The sequence below is a fragment of the Lissotriton helveticus genome, chromosome 10, assembly GCF_964261635.1.
Source record: "Lissotriton helveticus chromosome 10, aLisHel1.1, whole genome shotgun sequence".
NCBI classification, from domain to species: Eukaryota; Metazoa; Chordata; class Amphibia; order Caudata; family Salamandridae; genus Lissotriton; species Lissotriton helveticus.
The window spans coordinates 1010166401-1010180763 of NC_136071.1; positions in this window are offsets into that span (position 1 = coordinate 1010166401).

Below are 14363 nucleotides of genomic sequence, written 5' to 3' on the forward strand. Positions count from 1 at the left end.
TACAACACTATCATATGCACTCATACACCTATGCAGACACTCACACACTGCCACTCATCCATGGAGTTACTCACACACCTAGTCAGTCCTGTAAAGAATCAATCACACTTCCATTTCCTCATCTATACAGTTAAACACAGAACACCATACTTCAGTGACATCACTGATGACATCACTGATGACATCTCAAATGACATCACTGATGACATCATGACACACCAATACCAGTTACTACATACGCACTCACTGATTCCTACGTCTACACACACATTCACTCATTCACCCATACAATCACTCATACATACAGTTAGTCTTTATTACAACACTATCATATGCACTCATACACCTAGTCAGTCCTGTGAAGAATCAATCACACTTCGATTTCCTCATCTATACAGTTAAACACAGAACACCATACTTTTCACACATATACTAACACATACTTACTCTCTTATACAATCACTGATACAAGTACACATTGATATGCACAGAGTCACACACCTCCCAGCCAGCCACACACACACTCAGTCTTCCATACATCCACTCATTCTTCAATATGTAAAACATATTTAAACTTTACAAAAACACACAGACACTAGATGATGTCATCAGTGATGTCATTTGAGATGTCATCAGTGATGTCATCAGTGATGTCATTTGAGATGTCATCAGTGATGTCATCAGTGATGTCACTGACCATGTCATGAATGATGTAATATGTGACATCATCAGCAGTGGATTGCGGGTGCGCGATATATAGTTAGTGTAACTAACTATATATGGAATTTCATTGGTTTTATGTCAATAAAATGTCCAGCTAACTATATATGGTCTCTAACCTATGGTTTTTTCAGTGAATATATATATATATATATGTGTGTATGTATGTATGTGTATTCCAACAACTCCACTGCCAGCCGGCCTCTTACGAATTTCTTTTTTCAAAGAACATGGAGCACGGACCCAATTTAGTGCAAGCATAGTCTTTTTTCAGTTGTTTCCCAGTCGGCCATTACGCGTTTCGGTACCGGAGTACCTTGATCACATGACACGTGAGTCAGTCACCTGACATCTTTTGTACCAACTTTTTACACTTTTTTTCTGTTTCTATTGCAGTGTTAAAGTGACAGTGCACATTTTTGTGTTTACTACAACAAGCATTGGTATACACCATAGTCATATGTACATTGTCGCCTGACAGTTCAAAATTGTGGTATGATTACCAAAACTGTATGAGTAGTCATACAGTATTCTACAATCAATTCCAAATGTTGTTATGATCCTATGTACATGTGCAAACTTGGTTCATTGTGCAAATAGTGCAAATTCTAGTATACTGCATACTTATTTCACGAAATATATAAATAAAATAAATATGAATTTCATAAATATATTCCTATAAATAAATAAATATACATCCAAACATTTAAAACATTTAAAACTTTGTGCAAAAAAAGCAGTACATTTAAATCTTATTAGTACCCTTGTCCACTCCGACTCTTGTTGTGTCTGGTTGGTGTGGACCTACAGTTTGCATTATCTTGTTAATATGTCATAGGTTCTTAAAATGTTGGGTTCTAGAGGTTTTTATTATTGACCTCCCATTTATCGTAGTAATACACATCTGTCGCTAGAAGCCTCTATTGACAGATACAAATTTAAGTAGTGCAAAAAAAATGTTAAAAGTGAGTTCTCTTCAATGTGGTTAAAAAAGCAAGTGTTTTTTTTTATTTGAACCTCTAAGATAAAAGCCTTTATCTTAGTTTCTGATCTTATTCTTTAATCACAAGGTCTTACAGTTTCCAACTTAAATTCTCTTTTCTCCATTTACCATACCTTAGTGATATCATTCCATAAAGGGATTGAAGTTTCTTGCAGTTATAGATGACACGTGGTAGACCCATATCTTATCTTATAAACAAGTATATAAGTCCTCCGTAATGTTCAAACCGTTAGGGTGTCTGGAATCCAGTTCTAAAATGTACCTGGTTTCCATTTTACGGAGTCTGTCCTCCCTATCTCCTCCTCTCTTATTGGAAGGTATACAGTCTATTAGATAGTACTTTAAGAGTTTTGGGTCTCCTTGGTGAAACTCATTAAAATGTCGGGCAACAGGGTAAGTTGGGTCTCGGTTTTTAATTACTCTTAAGTGTTGCAATATTCTTTTATGCCCCTGCAGCTTGGTACTTCCCTCATTCCTAAGCTCACAGGGGAACTCCAGAACATGTACGACATATTCTGTTTTACATGACAGAGCTTTGTTAATCTGTTGGTCACCTTTACCAAATGCCATTCTAAAACTGGTTGTATTTACTCAATTTTGACAGGCCTTACAAGTCTTACATTTGTAAAAGCCCTTTCTTTGGTTAAGCCAATTCTTTTTTGGCTGTTCAATTGGATTATTTACCACTAGTCTGTCTCTCATATTGGGGGCCTGGAAGATTGACAGCTGGTGTTAGCCAAGAGTCTTAGATGGTACTTACAAAAATATATATATTATATATATATAAATATATATATATATATATATATATATATATATATAGGTGTGTGTATGTATGTATATGTATATGTATATATATATATATATATATATATATATATACATTCCTTCCCAAAAGCCTCCGCGCTTAGAAAATGCACTCCACAGGAAATCGTTCGCATGAACTTTTATTGCAGGAAGCGTTTCAACCAGCCCAATAATTAATGTCCCCTACGCGTTTCGGTGCACTGCACCTTAATCATGGGGTAAAAGGCAAGTTAAAAACACAGTCAATGGAATACCACGTATTGTACCCTGTAGACATGTGTCCTCCAGTGAACAGCATGTCGGGAGTGGTAGTCCCGATCTTTCCTCTCTGGTGAGGTCCGTTTTTTAACATTAATTTTTTCTGCCCATGTTGAAAATGTCACCAGCCCTCCAGTGGGCCTCAGGCCAGTTGCAGCGCCTTCCAAATAGCTTGTTTCCCGTGCTGGAACACCAGAGAGGAACAATTTCCTGTGGAGTGCATTTTCTAGGCGCGGAGGCTTTTGGGAAGACATTTTACACGGCAGCTCCAGCCGTGAGAGAGTGCACCGCCGATATCACCGAGGGAAGGTCTGTGTGGCTGTGCATTGTCACAGCCTGTTCCAGCATGGGAAACAAGCTATTTGGAAGGCGCTGCAACTGGCCTGAGGCCCACTGGAGGGCTGGTGACATTTTCAACATGGGCAGAAAAAATTAATGTTAAAAAACGGACCTCACCAGAGAGGAAAGATCGGGACTACCACTCCCGACATGCTGTTCACTGGAGGACACATGTCTACAGGGTACAATACGTGGTATTCCATTGACTGTGTTTTTAACTTGCCTTTTACCCCATGATTAAGGTGCAGTGCACCGAAACGCGTAGGGGACATTAATTATTGGGCTGGTTGAAACGCTTCCTGCAATAAAAGTTCATGCGAACGATTTCCTGTGGAGTGCATTTTCTAAGCGCGGAGGCTTTTGGGAAGATATATATATACATATATATATAAATATATTCACTGAAAAAAACATAGGTTTCAGGCCTGATATAGTTAGGAATTAGCATTTAAAAAACCTTAGAAATTCACTGAAAAAACTGTAGATTTTAGGGGTGTTATAGTTAGCTGGACATTTCACTCATACAAAACCATTGAAATTCCTCCGATATAGTTAGTTGTACTAACTATATCTCGCGCGCCCACAATCCACTGCTGATGATGTCACATATTACATCATTCATGACATGACATGACATGAATTTCAATGGTTTTGAAAAATCGCGGGGTACGCGTACCGTACGCGTACGGTACGCGTACCATACGTGCACCCCGTGATTTATGGGAAAAAAAATTGGGGCCTTGGGGCTCCTTGTGGGACCCCCTGAGCAGGCCTAGGGGGTCAGGGTGCTTCTACCCTGCCCCCTTTTTGAGTTCTACACGTTTGTTTTTCTGCTTTCTTGTGCCACAGTCTACCGAGGAACAAGATGGCTGTCAACAATTTCTGTTTTGGAGTGTTGACAGACAGTGGCAACCAATCAGCATGCAGCTCGTGCACGCGAAGGCACGCGCACCGTATGCGTACGGTACGCGTACAGTGAGCGCACGGTGCGAGCTTATAGATATATATTTTTTTTCTCTTTTGATTTTCTCAGGAACTACTGGAGGGATTTACACCATTTAAGCAAAAGCGTGATCTGCGAATCAGATTCTACCATTTTGCCAAATTTCTTGTAATACCGTTCAGCCGTTCGGGCTGTAGCCGTGTCTAAAGGTCCTATGGAAAATTGCATGGGGAAAACACGTTTTGGGACCCCCCTTTTTTCTCGGCCCCCACTAGACGAATCCCCCCAAAACTTTCAGGGAAGGAGAGGAGCGGGCCATCTTCTTTGAGAAATGCACGAAGATTCATCAACCAGCGCCAAAGTTATTCCCAATAGAATGTTGCGGATTTCCTATGGAAACTAGGTCCTAAATATATCTACCTACCGGCGACCGCCAGTAGGTAATATATATATATATATATATATATATATATATATATATATATATATATATATACATATATACATATACATATATACATATAATATGCTTGCTAATGGAAGCTTTAAGCCAGCACTCTTCAGTCACTGGCCTGCTGTTGTGTCACTCACATTATTCTTCTGTCCATTGCAGGGTACAACATGGTGTAATGGGTCAGCCCACTGCAGCAATTGGATAATGAGTGACCGCATTCTGCTCTTTCTCAAGAGGATATATACACACAAAGTAGTTCTCTAGAGTGCCAGTAACTACTGTGGCAATGTGGACTTTTTTAAGACGAAACATATTTTTACTGTTAGCAGATGCTATTTTTTTTGTATTGGAAAATGCCCAGAACCTCCCCCAAAAATAATATTTTACAAAAAACCATGACAAACGCAAAAACAACAACAATTGACAAAGTTAAAAGGCTGTCAGCCAATTCTGGGCTTGATGGTTATTATAATGCTTGTTTGTTGTAAGGGCGAAGTAGTTTGCCAACAACAGTGAATTTAACAGGGTCAAAGTTCTATCCGGCACCATTAAGGCCTCACGTCAATAAATTGCCTTCTAGGCACGCACTCAGAATTGAGACTCTTGCACCAGCCCTGAGGTAAAACACACATAAACACAAGCAGATATCAAATGCAAAATGTGCCAATACCACATTTTTCAGAATCTGACAAATTATATATAATTAATTTCCAATTAAAATGTCTGTGATACTTGGCAAACATGGAAAAAGTGATTATAAAAGGAACACTAACATTAATTTGTATATGTTAATAACGTTGACTGGGATAATGTCTATACTAATTATCACTTGTAGTTTGTAAACTGTGTTTATTATATTTACTTTGTTGATCTATGTGATCGAAATAAAGTATTTTGACTAACTGACTAATTATTAATCTGACGAGCCGATGCATGTACCTTTTGAATAGTGCCTTCCAAATAGCGTTTTTTTTTCGGAATCGCTATTTGGTCATCGCAATCCTAAATGTATGAAACTTTTCTTTTTAAATTAGTGATTCATATTGGTTCGTAAATGGACCTTACTCATGAATGTTGAAGAGTTAGTTTGCAATTTGCGGCCCACTGGGAATTGCCGTCATCACAGGAATGGTGGCCTGCTCGGGTCAGCAGACCACCATGTTTATAGTTGCTTTTTAGTATAGGAATCTTTTTCTAAAAATACAGCCCGTTTCCCTTACAGAAAATGGGACTGCGTTTAAAAAGAAAAGGTTTTTTTTGTTTGCTTAAGAAGACACACTGCTTCTCTTAAACAATCTTTTTTTGTTTACATTCAGAAAGGGGAAGAGGCAGTGGTGGCTGGTAAGTTTTGGAGGAAGGGGGTGGACGGGACACCCACACACATGCACACATACACATAACACTCACTGCCAGACATTCACACATGCGCACACACACACACACACACAAACACATCCATTTACAACACTCTTTACCAAACATTCACACACACACACACACACACCAAACATTAATTTAAAGGAAAACAAAACACACACTTACCTGCAGCCAGCTCTGCCTTGGCGGTTCCAGGAGGCTTGGGACTTCTGCCTTTCCTCATTGGCTCACCTAAGGCAGCAGTCCCAACATCATCAGAGAGTGGGATGGGGTCATTGAGACTGCTGACTCCATCCCACTCTGTGATGAAGTGTAACTGATTGACACTCGCCCCTGGGCGCTTCAGGGCTTAAAACCTATGCGCCCAGATGCGAGGCAATCAGTGACGCTACCCCTCGTCACTGAGGGGGGGCATCAGGGACCTTTGCTAAGCTGAGGACGTCACGCCCACAGGAGCTGTGATTTCCTCAGCCCAGCGAAGTTCAGCTCAGGCAGCCAGGAGCCTGCCCATTTTGTGCATGTCTGGCTCCTGGCTACCTGAACTGAAAGTGAACAGTGTCTTTCAGGCTGACCTCTGTGCAGCCTGACAAACACTGTTTGTGAGGGGCAGAAGGTGGAGGGGCGTGGCCCCTCAGCCCCAATGGACCAGCTGCACCTGGGAAGAGGTCCTAGCGGGCCCCTTCCCATTTGCGAATGGGTTTCCACTATATGCTTGTAGTCTGTAAAGTATTCATGTTTTACAACCAGAGTTTAGTCGCAAAACATTAATATTCCAATTCGGTATTTGGAATATGTACTGAGTCGGTATTTGGGTGCCAACCAAATCTGTGATTCAACAACTTGCTACCAAATCGCAGGTTGGGTTTCATACATACCAAAATGCTTTTTTTGCATTTGCAAATGGGCCGATTCAGAGAATCATCCCATTTGCAAACTTAAAAAACTTAGTACATCTAGCTTTAAATACATTAAAATGCTTCTTGCCAGTATTTGTGTGGCCTTATACAAATTATCTAAGAGAAGCTTTCTTAACTTGATCAAGCTAAACTGGGGTGCAGGAGAGCCTCATGGTGGATGACTTTACACTGGACATGTTAAATAATAAAATAGACATGTTTATCGGTGACCATTCGAAAGGTGGGTGCTGGGAAGTTTGTTACAGTAGCTCTTTTTGTGACTCACATTCCTAAATTCCTGCTAAACTCACTCGCACATTCTCTGCATCTTAGTGCATCTTTTCCCTTTCCAAAAATCATCACCAGATGTCTGTTGTTGTGGGGGTATGACTATGAATCACCAAGAGCGATATAAACTACCTGCTAAGCAGTCAAAAAAATACCAATTTTGCTGTTACCCAGCTTAGAGGAAAGCCCCTGCCACAAAGTGTAATGCAAAACCAAAACCTTTGAGTGTTGACTTGCAATTTTAGTGCAGAGATGCTATCAAAGCATTGGTGATGAGGGAGAAGTGATGAAGAGGTGACAGGGAAAATGTTTTTTTCGTAGCGCAGAAGGCGAAAGAAGGTCACCCAGTGCACCTATTTTCTATCACTTCTGCTTTGTAATCTGAGGTCAGAAAAATAGGATGCATAACAATACGTGACTGTCCTTTCAAGGATAGCCCGTGATTGTGGTGGTTGTGCCATTCTGATGAGCAACCAATAAGAATGGTCTGAACATCCCTTTGTTTCAGATTGATGGCAAAACGCCTGGTCTAGCGGGATGTCAGTCAGCAGCTCTACTGCCAAGGAGCTACTCTCTCCTTAATACTAACCACTAACCAGCTCAGTCCAGCTATCTTTTTTTATTTCAACAATCTTTTAATAGCAAGTTTTATATATACATACAGTGATAGCATTGCCTCGCGGACTCCGTAAGGGTTACAACGGGCTTGGCGGGCTACATGGTGGAGCGTATATCACAAGATCAGTAGTGTAGGCACATTGTAAAATCTTGTTGCGCCCTTGTTGAAAAAGAAGGTGAGTGAGAGATGAAGAGAAGAGGGTGAAAAGGAAATGAAGTGGAGATAGAGATGAGTTATCGCATGGTTGTGCTGTGCCAGGCACAGGTGGTCGGTGGTGAAGTGGAGACTCCTATAGGACCATCTCATGGAGGTTTGTGCGTACCCAGGTGTATGTCTAGGGATGACCACATTTCGCCTCTCGCTGTGTGGTTGGGAGCGTGTGTTGCCGCTATGTTGTCGGCCCCTCTTAGAAAGGCAGCCATCTTTAAAGGGATTCTAGCACCACCTGCCAACACTATCTCAGGAGGTCTTACCGGCTCTGGGAAGACTGGCCTTATGAAAAGAATCAGCTGTGATCCCCGATTCACCCACAAACCTCCAGCAGGTGTTGCTGCCAAGTCACCTCTACTACAGTCCTGCTGACTGTTGTGTGTGCGTCTATGTATGAGTTATTGAAACACAGAAATGGATCAATGTCTAAGATTTTTAATGACGATCAGGCTGCTGCTGGGGTGTAGATGTGTGCTCAATCATAGAGAATGAAAGAGATGAAAGTGCTCCTCTCCCAACAACACAGGCAGCTGGACGATCTTCGCTGAACTAAGGAAGTCAAGATGCTAAAATGAGAGCTACGTAGTTTACACTGACGTCTCCCGACTTATACCAGTGTGCACTCCATGTCCTACGCAAAGCTCTCTGCTGCCCAGGAGGATCTAGCCCTACACTATATAAAATTGCAAAAAACAATAAACAAAAAAAAATGTCTAAATCCATTCTGTATAGTACAAGTTCACAGAATATTGGTAGATCATGAATGGCAATGGTAATAACAAGTGGTCACAAAACGACTACATTGTGTGTTGAGCAAGTTAAAAAGTTTCGCAGTTCTCAGAATCAAGAAAAAGACCGTGAATTAAAGCTTTGCATGAAGAAATAAATGGTTTAGGATTCACATTTGAACCTGAAGTTTCAATATTCATTGATGTCCGCTTTTGAAGTCAATGAATACCAAACTATCGAGCATTTCCTTTTTTGAGTTAGCATTATTTTAAAGAGGGAATTCTGAAACACCCGCACTTTTAGGAAAAGTTCATTTAAAATGCTAATGCCTAATTACATTACTTATCTTTGGTTTGAGATTCTGGAGTTATTAAAGCAGAGAGAAACTAAGATTGAAAAAGTTTTTGGGCGCTTTATTGGAGGCTTTGTAGTTGGTGGCATGTTCAAGTGACAATTAAGCAAGGTGTTTGTGATTGCCTGAACGAAAGGAATTGATTGGATTATCGAAAAATGACCTTCAATGTAGAAGACAGAATTAGAATTCGGCATTTAACTAACTTTCAAATTATACTAGATGCATGGGTTTTTATTATGCAAGACTGACCATGAAAGGTTGTCAGAATATCATGTAAGAAAAATCTGCCTAATATTAAATATACATCTACATACCTTAAGGATAAATATATAGTTAGGGTACATACATGTCGAGTTAAGGATAATTCATTTATACTTACCTAATTATACTTACCGTCAAGATATTCTGGTAGTCAATATTCTGGCTATGATATTTTTGTAGAACTATATTTAAAACGTGATGTGCTGTTAAAATCACCAATGTGATGAAGTCAGCGTGGTCATATAGCTTAATCTACATCTGAAAATTGTATAATTAATATGTACACATTCCAGTAAAAGCAACCTTTGATATCTGGGTGCTTATGAGCAATGAGGTGGTTTTCCTGTCCAATTCTGCCAGTAAAATATTTATTCTTAAAGCAGGTGATATGGCTGCCAATATGTCTGTAGTTCAGCTTGCTTTTCTAGGTCAACCATTATGTAGAAGGGCCAACTAGGAAGTCATATGTTTTAGGGACTAAATAGTTTCATTGTGATTTGTAAAACGTGACAAATAGGGGCGGCCATCTTGGCGATAGTAGACAGCAATGGATCCAACTAGTCTGCTACAGGAGCCCTGTTTCGATTTTATTCTATTCTTGAGAGTATTAGGACAGGTTATTGTGCAGAGAGAGAACGAGAGAGAATTCCAATACTTTGCAGCGAGGTCGGAGTAACATTGTCCTCCCATTATACTTTTTTTTAAATTGGGGGAATGCAGACTAAATTGGGAAAACTGAGAGAATGAAAGAGCCGGTAGACTGGAATTTCTTCTTGAGGTAAGCAGGTCTAGAATTGTTGAGGGCTCTATTAGACAGGGCTTTCAATCAACAGAGTTTCCTAGTAGGGAGACAATGCAGCTCCCTCAGACCAGATTTTACAGAGGAAAAAGTGGGCAATGCAGAAGAAGTCTGGCAGCAGCACTTGGTACTGTTTGGAGACAGCAGAATAGATGATCAGGGATTTCCAAATAATGGGAATTAGCGCAATCCAATCAAGAGGTGATGAGAGAATGAAGTACAGTTTTCCTTTTGTCTTCCAGGAGGAGATTTATGGATATTTTCAACCATTCTGAGGAGAAAAACACAATGCCCAGCAGTCTAATTGGTTTGCTTGTTAGAGAAACTTCCTGTCAGTAATACATCCCAAGTTCTAAGCTGAGTCTAAAGAAATGGGTAGGGCCCTGAGTTCTGGCGGCCACGAGGAAAGGGACCTGTCAACCTTGGGGCTACCAAAACGTAAGACCTCGATTTTATCACCATTATGTTTGAGACAGTGTTTTTCATTTAGGAGGCCAGAGTTCTCAGGCAAGAACAAAAATTGCTTTGAGTGATAGTGGATTTTTCAGAGCTGGAAAAGATGATATGGGTATCGTCAGCATATATGTCAAATCCGATTGAGAGTATTAAGGTTCGAGGGGAGGGGTGGTAATATAGACATTAAATAAGGTAGGACCGAGTGAAGTTCCTTCAGCAGCACCATAAGTTAGGTGGCCACGGAATGGAAGGGAAATGCAACTTACTGAGCTATGTTTGGCAAAAACGTGCCCAGCCAGGTTAAGCCTTGCTTCTAAATAACAGCTGCCAGCAGGTTGGAGAAGAGTGAAATATCGAACAAAATTGACACAGCAGAATAGTCTCAGGGCTCTGGAGTGGGTGGGTGGATCCCGATTGGACTTGTTACAAAAGGTTGCTGACTGAGATAGGACAAAAATTGCTTAGAATGAAGGGGTATAATTGGGGTTTCTTTCAGCAAAGGAAACACCAATACATGTTTCCAGTGCTCATGGACAGGCGCTGGATGATGCTACAGGTTGCAGAGATCTCTCAGGATTGGAGCCAGAACATCAGCGGTGAGGACAGCAGTGCTTGGGGGAAATGCATCGAAGGGGGACCCCTATTTAACAGAATGCAAGATAATTCTGACATCATTGGGTGAGAGCTCAGAGAAATTCATGTGAGAGGGTCTATAAGGTGACATGGAGTTACTCTTCCCAAGGGATAGAAGAACGTGAGGGCTCTCATTAAAGTCAATATTAGGTTGGTAGGCAGCTCCTGATGAGGAGGAATATTGCCTCACTATAGGCAGCAGGGTGTAGAATGTTTTGCACAATCGAGAACATTTTGCAGGATGAGTCGTTGGAAGATGTAACTTTAGCTTAAAAGAAGATGCGTGCTGGCAGAGTCATCCATGATATTTCTTCCCACTACTCTGAAGGTCTCTTTGAGCGAGGTGTCACGGGAAAGATGTCAACATTTCTGACAGGCCTTACATATACATTTGGCATGTCAACGTTTTTCAATGTACCGTGGGGAGGGTAGTGATTACAGTAGGATGGTGTAGTTTACAAATAAGGAATATTTGAGGAGTTACAAGGCACATAAAAGTGACACACTGTTACTCACTGAACTGCTTTGGGTACAAAGTACAGCTTTGCGGGAGAGTATATGTGAATACAAGGGACTAACTGCTATCTACAGTAATATATTTGGTTTGTGGCATGCTGCCAGGTGTTTCGCTGTGTCTTGCTGCTGGTATACGGTGACCTAGTATTTCCTCTGCTCCACCTCTCATTGACTCCTTGACCCAAGCGTGTTTACCATGACATGGTTGCAAGAAGAACATGCTTACCTTCTTGATCCATGACCACTACTGTAATTTCCCTGAATTACATCTATGTAAATGCGAGGCCTTAACTTCCATCCAGGTTTTCCTATCGTTGAATGTTTGTGGGGAGGTTCTATTGTCCATCATTTAAGTACGTTTCTGTGCCATGCATCATGTAACAGAAAAGCGTGTTTGTCTGTTTATGGTTTGTGCTGTGCAACCATACATACAGCTGGGTTGTGATTGGGTAAGGTGTTGCTCCACATGGCACCCAATGTAGCTTCCTGGTGAGATTTTCCTTATGACCTAAATGGTGTAGTAGCTTTCTATGTAGTCCTATCTCCTGCATGAGGATCAGCATCTGGTATTCGCGCAGTCCGGCATCTTGCCAGCAGGCATCTTTCTGGGCCTGGTGGTATTTGTGTGTGCAGTTAACCAGTGGTCACTCCTCATTTGAGTGGTGCCAGTGGGATGACCTTGTTGTCTTTGGTTGACTCTTGTGGACGCCTTGTAGACTAAGTGGCTGGTGGAGTGAGTAGTAGCACAAGGAGGCATCATGTGAGGGTTAGGGTGCAGGGAAGTCTAGCCTTTCTGCTGCCTCTACTCTTTCTATCGGTGCTAGTGGTGTGGAGTTTCTGTGGTTTTGGCACTTATCTTAGTGTTTCCATTGGCTTTCTATGGCTTTAGTAAATTTGAATGCAGTAAAATTTTAAACCTCTTATTTGGTGTCATTTTACATGGAAAATACAGGTGCTGCATTTCTTTGCCTTACGGGGCTTCATTGTTAGTGGAGTGGTTGGGGCTGGCAAGTACAGGAAGGTCTGATGTGGCATAACCTTAGGTGAATGTGGAATGGCTGTGGGTCATTTCCCCGTTTGATCGACATGCCCTTATGATGAGACTGTGCTTCGGACAGTGGATGCGTGTGGTTGTGTTGTAGCTTGAGGGTTAATGTTGTGAATGTTTTCAGCTTTGGTATCAAAGTCAGAAATAAACTTAGGCAACACAACAAGTGGGAATAAGTAGTCTTCTACATGGAGGTGAAAAAAACATGTTCTTAGTCAGAGTGGGGTTGCAGGTTAAGATGGGTGGTATGATGACCATCTCTTGGCAATGTTGGTGGGTGTGGTTGATAGGCTGTGGTGGCTGTGGTGTCCTGTATTTGAAGAGTCTGAGAATAATGTGCCAAAGTGAATTACATGTTTATACACTTTGGGTTCCATTTGCACTGAGGCCCCAGGACACCGACAGTGATTAACTCCAATTGTCACATCCTGATTCTAGAAATCCCTGAACTGCCTTGGATGCCAGGAACAGGTTCTAATAACAGGGGCGTTTGCATGTAGTATAGGAAGGAATTGGCAAGCAGGTGACCATTGGCAGAAGCACATCCTGCAGTTGGTCCACAGGCCTTCTTCTTCTTTGGTGCTGTCCTGACATGCACACAAAGAAGTATGGCGATTGGTAATAACATTTTACAGAGTATTTCCTTTCGCTTTTGACCTTTCTGTACACCGGTCTCATGTTGTCAGTGCTTGCCTTGTGCATTGAGGGAGGAATAGTATATGATGTTTCATTTGAACCATTTTTATCTTTGGTGTGATTAGATGTGTTGTGGGTGAACTAATTACTGTCTTGGCCTTAACAAATCCAGCATGTGCGCAATTTACATTCAATGTGACTCCTAGATCGTGAAGTACATGTTCGTGTATAGGCGAGTGGGAGAAAGTGGTTTTGTAAGAGCCTTCTCGTTATAACACTGTTTGGTTTCTGATGAGACACTGTTTTCAGTGCAATGTGTTGCAACATTTTTGCATGCACATTGAGCTCAGATTGATGTTGCCTACTGTTATTGGTCTGACCATATATGGTAATTTAAGTGTGCCATTTATATGGAGTTGTAAAGTTACATGTTACATTCTAATTTATTGTGAGGGTTGTGTCCATTATTTTATTAACAGGATTTAATATATGATGATCATTCAGCAGCACTTTAGGTGGCATAAATGAACCATCAATTCTGTGTTCTTTTAAATTAGACATTCTAGGCGCCTGCAACTACTCCCCCTCGCCCTCTCAGAAATAATAATATTAGTAATTATACTCCCCCTCGCTCTCTTACTGAACCCAAGAGTAGGTGTTCGTTCACTGCAGGTCAATGGTCACACAGGGGTAAACCCTTGATATAAAGTAAAGTAAAGTAAAGTCCACATTTGTAAAGCGCACAATCACCCGTAAGGGTCTCTAGGCACTGGGGGCCGTCGGGAAGATTAAGCGAGCTATTGCCCAGAGTCACATGGTGCTGGGCTAACCTGCCGCCGGAGCCGGGGATCGAACCGTGGTCCCCAGATTCCAGCGTCAGTCGCCCTGGCCTCGGCGCCACACCTCTCCCTAATATAGGCCTCTGCCTCTATTTCTTTAATATGGTGTACACCCTGCATATCAACCCAAAAATATCGATAGGACCCAATATTGAAGACAAAATACAGGTGTGCTGG